This window comes from Lacerta agilis, chromosome 3 (genome assembly GCF_009819535.1).
Source record: "Lacerta agilis isolate rLacAgi1 chromosome 3, rLacAgi1.pri, whole genome shotgun sequence".
Lineage (NCBI taxonomy): Eukaryota > Metazoa > Chordata > Lepidosauria > Squamata > Lacertidae > Lacerta > Lacerta agilis.
Genome location: NC_046314.1, coordinates 72287767 through 72293690, shown reverse-complemented (window position 1 = coordinate 72293690; position 5924 = coordinate 72287767).

Sequence of the window (5924 nt, the reverse complement as noted above, 5' to 3'; positions counted from 1 at the left end):
AAGCCCTGGCCGGACAATACAAGCATTCCCCAAGTGGTCATGTTTGTAGGTGTGCCAGTGAAGAAGCATGCAGTCCAGCAGATGCAACTGAGGATCACTCAAATGGTCGCAAAGAATGCTGGGGCATAATTCTGGGATTGCATAGCATACTGGTGTGGCCTAGCAAAAGGGCCTTACGGTAGCTTGATGGGCAATCCCAATCCCAGCTTCATGGCTTCACTCCACTTGTCCTCCAATATTCTGATCACCATACCCATTTCCTTTCTGGTGACCATGATGTCAGGTGAACCCAAGGATCCTGCCACCAGCACCTGCTTTCCTCTCCATTCCTGTACATCTTGAGAGCAGAGGTTCTTATTTATTTAAGAAGGCTGGACCAGATGGGCCATTGACCTGATGCAGCAAGCTCTTCTTATTAATGTGACTATGGCCTGTAATGTCTTCAGCCATAAGCCAAAACTTCAAACCCTCTGAAGTGTAGAGTCAGAAAAAGCAGGTGCTGCTGCAGTTAAAAGGAACATTGATCACTCTTTGAGTTAAGTCATCCCTGTCCTTTTCCAGCACAGGCAACCTTGCGGTCTGCTTCTTTTTGGTCTGTATAACATCCAACCATTTATCAGCGATGACCACAAATGTGGCACATCTGTTCCCTTCTGGGCTTGTGGCCTCAGTGCTCTGTCTGATCAGCTGTCATATATGGGACACCCCCCTATGAAGCTCACTCTGTATTCCCAAAATAGAAAAGTGCATACAGTGAAGACAGATTCTCAGTAAATGTTCCCATTGTATTCCTTCACCCGGTGTCCAGCCCCTTTCTAGCTGTGGCCACCACCCCAATTTATCTTGGAGGTGGGGCTTGATGATGATTAAAAAACAACAACAACAACATTTGCTGTTGCTAATCCAAGTGGAGTGGCTGAAATGTTGTTTTGTTAGCGGGAAGAGTGCAAGCCTTTCAGCTTCATGGGTTAGGCACCTCGAACAGCAATGCACACTTTTCTGATATAACTTCACCGGGTCTAAAATCGGCAACTGAATCAAACAAGTGTACATCATCAGGCATTAGCAATGGCACATACCTGCTTGCTTGCTTCCTTGCATGAACATGTACACAGACTCCTTGGTTCGGCCCCTCCATTGTACAGTCCCTCCATTGTAGGCTCGGGTTGTATATATGTGTAAATAAACCATATATCATAAAGACACCATAGTCTCCGCTGTCCCTCATTCCAAAAGAAACACAAATCCTTGGTAAGCGCCTGGAACCCTTGAAATCGTGCCCTGCTTGGAAATGAGGGTGGTGTACAACAGTATCATCTAGTTTGGCCCTGAAAGAGCAATCTACTATGAAGGCTAATGTCCTAGCATAAGGCAAATTTCTTGGCTACTATATTTAAACTACTCTGAAATAAAAGGTTTGAGGCTGCCTTTATGACCTACAGAGCCTTATGGCAACCCAGTATGAAGTGCAATGTTGCCAAAGGTCTTCATGTAACGGAGAACTTCTGGTAATCCTCAGGTATCTTTTTTTTAAGGTTTCAAGCCATATAAATGTTCAACACTCAGATTCTCATCAACACAGTAACAGCTTGGTGGTCACCCCAGGAGGGGGAGGTGATTTTCATATAGAATTCCCTTGTGCAAAGAAGACTTGAGACCTCCAGCTAAACAGTGGCCCAGCATAAAGTTCAGGGGCTTAGAGCCTTTGTATGTGGTAAATCCCTCTTTATTCAAGCTAATATCCCAGAAGAGCCTTAGATTTAAACTTATGACCTGTTGGTTTCCATAGAGGCTGTTTCCCTATCCTGGAGAATCAGGCTGCATACACACTATAACTTTAAAGCACATTCAAGAAACGTTCCTCCCCTGCAAAGAATTCTGGGCACTGTAGCTTATCCTCCATTGAGCTACAATTCCCAGCAACCCTTAACAAACTTCTGGCATCCGTCTGTCTCGGCAAACAAGAGAGGAGTGTGCGCAGTGCCAGAATTCTCTGAGGTGGGCAGTGTGTTTCAACTTGACTTTAAAGGTATAGGGCCAGATTCAGCTACTCAGTTCCGTTAGTGAATGCTAGCCCAAGGACACTCCTTGTACAATGGAGCTTCCCCTCACTCTCCTCTCCTGGTGCAGCCGCACACCTCCCCCAGATCTGCTCTAGAAGGTTGTGGTAGCCCCCCAGAACAGCATGCAGGAGCAAGGGAAGGGGAGATCGTTTTGCCAGTCAAGTGGAATTCTTATGTTGACAAAACGATCTCCTTAGTGCTACGCTGAATTCATCTGTAGTGCGTACACTGGCTCAGCGTGGGCTCTGGTTTGTTTCTAAATGGATCTTGTGACAGGCGATGTGATTTGCTCCTCCTGGTCCTGATGAAGCTGACTCTGATCATTTCAATTGGAGGTGTCAGAAGCTGAACTCAGGGCCTTCTGAATGCAAGTAGGTCATTCTGCCACTGACCTGTGGACCCTCCATAAATGTTGCACACAGTGGAAGCTGATCCATTCAACCTCAGGCAACCCCAACGCGCCTGCCTTCTTACACACAACCAGTCCAAGGGGTGGCTCCTTCTTAGTCTCCAGATTTTCCTTGGAGAACACAGCAGGGAGGAGCATGGGGACAAAAAAAAAAAACAACCCCACCAAGAACTAGTTGGCTTGCCTGTCCTTGGCTCTGGCTCCAGCCACTGTTAGTCCCTCTGCCTTCCATGCTACCATCCCAAGCACCAGCAGTGCTTTTTTCTGGGGGATGCAGTACTGGCACCCCCCCCCCCCGAAGCAAAGCCCTGGTTAAAAGTGTGGCACTTACTTAACAACTTCATGGTGAGTACCAGCACCAGTTTTTTTCAAGAAGAAAAGCACTGGGCTGAAGGCACCTTCCTTCCTTTCCATATATATCCCTTCAACCAGCAATGCCCTCCAGACTCAGGAAGAAGGGCGATAGGAATAGCAGGAAGATTATGCAGTTCTATGGTCCACCAATAAGCACAGGTTGACTTCAAGGAAGTCTGGGGCCACAAGAAGGGGGCAAGCCATACCCAGAGGGGCAAGCAGGGTCTGGTTCTGAAGACGTTGCTCCCTGAAATAGGATGGATTTACACGTGTGCTGGATGTATGACAGCTATCCGGATAATGTGAAGATTTGCACAATGAAATTTTGAAAGCAGGCGGAAGGCAAGCAAGAACCTCCCGGGCAGCTTTCCTTGGGAGCTGCGTTTTATGGTCTGCAAGCCAGGCTTCTCTATTTTTAAAGCCCTGCCGCCTTGCTATATCTGACTTGTGAAATAAGCATTCCGCAGGTTGACGGGAAGCCGGTGGCATATATTTGCAAAGCGCTCTTGGAATACTTTAGAGGAGAGCCCTGCAGTCTGCAGGAGGGTTTCTCCTGCGTGTTCCAAAGATCTCAGAAGCAGGGCTGCCCCTGTTCTGTGGAACAGCAGGCCTGTCGACATACAACAAGTGCCCTCTCTCTGCACATCCCCAGAAACAATTGAAAACATTTCTGTTTATTGTTCCAAGCTGGATAAATAGTTCTTCACCAAGTTCAGCCAATGAATTATCTAAAGCCTAGGAAGAGACATTTGGCACTCATATCAGTGATATGGGAGAATGGGACACCCTAGCAAATCTCAGAAATGTATAATAATAGCAATAGTAATAATAATAGCAGTCATTATCATTACATTTGTATAGATTTTTCAAGTGTTCAAAGCACTTCCCATGTGTTTTCTTCTTGCAGTCCCTACAATTGCCCTGTATTATCCCCATACAGGGCTGGCCCAAGACATTTTGGCAAATGAGGAGAACCTGAGGCTTTACTCTGAGTGTGCCGAGAAACCAGTTCAGAAGGAGCAGCTTTGCTCAGGTGATACCACCTCCTGGTAACATTGTGAAGCACCAAATTCCTCAGTTCTCTTCCCTTCCAGTTTGCCAAGGTCAGCTTGTCTGACGTACGTGTTGCCCGGTTAATCGAATCACATTCCATTATCTGTCACTGGCATCGGTTTACACTGTATATTGCTTCCCAAGAATGCATAAACTTTCTCCCCAGCTGTGATCCTCCCCCTCCCAAATGTTCCCCTCTGACGCAACTGGGCTTGAAAACAGCCTCCCATTGAAGCCACCAGGAGAGTTTTTCTTTTTTCATTCTTTTTTCAGCACAGGAGGGTTCCTCCTGAGCTCCACTCCCCCATTAAAATCCCTGCTGGCTGCAACGGGAAGCTGTTCTTTAAGCTAAATTGCCATGGGTTGGGGGAAAGTAGGTCAGATGAGGAGGACCCATGGGCTAGATCTACATATTTCACACCCACCCCAAGAATAAAGGGCACAAGTCACTGGGAACATCTCCTGCATGAGTTTCGATGGAGGGGCTTTGCAGGGGTTTGGAATAGATGACACTTTGGGTCCCATCCAACTCGCTACAATTCCACGAATTGCAGAAGAGCTTGGCTTTTGTTCTCGTTTCTTGCTCCCGAAGTTCTGTGTGGGGCTTGTACTACAGGAATCCCATCCAACTTCTGCAACTGCTCCCCCGTTGCTGAAAAGAGAGCAAAAGGCACCCAGCCTTGCGAAAGTATCACCTTTCCCACTCTGTGTCATCGAGACATCTGTCGTATGCAGCATTTCCAGCAAGGCATCTGAGAAAGCTGGCTCGATTCATTACCAAGCCTGATGATCTGAGCTTGTTTTACTGAATGTGTCCTTGTGTTAGTCTCCTCTGGCAAGGGGCCTCTGGTCTGCACCTGTTCTCTGCTTTTGACATACAGTGGGGCTAAGCTGCCAAGAGCGTTCGGATACGGAGGATCCCATCACCATGCAAGGACTGCCCATGTTGCCCTGGAAGGAAGATGGGAGCAGGATTTCCGCAAAGGCTCCACAAGTCTGGTTGCTCCCACCTGGGCTCAGTCCATCTTTGTGCTTCCTTGTGGATGCTTCAGAGCCTGTTTTACCTGCTTGGAAGATGCTAAAGGTAGTGATGGGCCCCAGCCACGTGCGGGATGTGATTTGGGAAGCCAAGACAGGTTTCGATTATACCAGGCTTTTCCAAGAGGGGTGTGTGTGCAAGAGCGAGGTAGGTGAGATGAAAAGGTACAAAGGACAGGCATGTTTGTGCTGCCTCAGGGAGGATGGAAATGCTTCTAAGAATCCAGAGAATGGGAATGATGGAAATGGAGGGCTGGGCTGTCAGGTCAGGAAGGAGTTTCCTTTTATTAGAGCCCAAAGTGCAAGTGATTTCCGTTTCAAACTCCTTTAGACTGCAAGTCTTCCAAACAGGAAATGGTCTTATGATACCACACTGTAACCTGCTCTGAGCCCTTGGGATGTGGCAGGCTTTCGGCTGAAGTAAAATGGACCAGATGACCTTCAGACTCTTTCCAAATGTATGGTAGCTCAGCAAACACTAGCGAGAATCTAATGCAATTCCTTTAGAGGGAATGGTAAAGAAAAGAACAGCTGGGAGCTGCAAGTTCCTTTGCACACCAAGTGTGCTGTGCTAATCTGTCCTGCCCTCTGGGGTATTTTAGGTCCTTGGCTCAATTAGGTTTGACACCCAGTAATTGAAGGAGCCATAGCTGAGTGGCAGAGCACATGTTTTGCATATGTAATATCTCAGGTTTAATTCTAGGCATCTCTAGTTAAAGGATCTCACATAGCAGGACTCTTGGACAGACCTTTGGTGGAAACTCTCCAGGAGTGCAGGCCAGCAATACAGACAGGCAAGAATATGAGCCATTTGTCCGAATTAGTATAAGGCAGTTGTGGATATCCTTAAACAGTACCTCTGAATTTTGCAGGAAAACAACTTTTATCTCGTTAAGGAGTTCGTACAATGCAAGGAAACAACTGGGTCTGTTATGAATGTTATGATTGTGATGGCAGAAACTAGGTTTCTTTAGAAACACAAGAATGCAACTCAAATTATTTTTCTT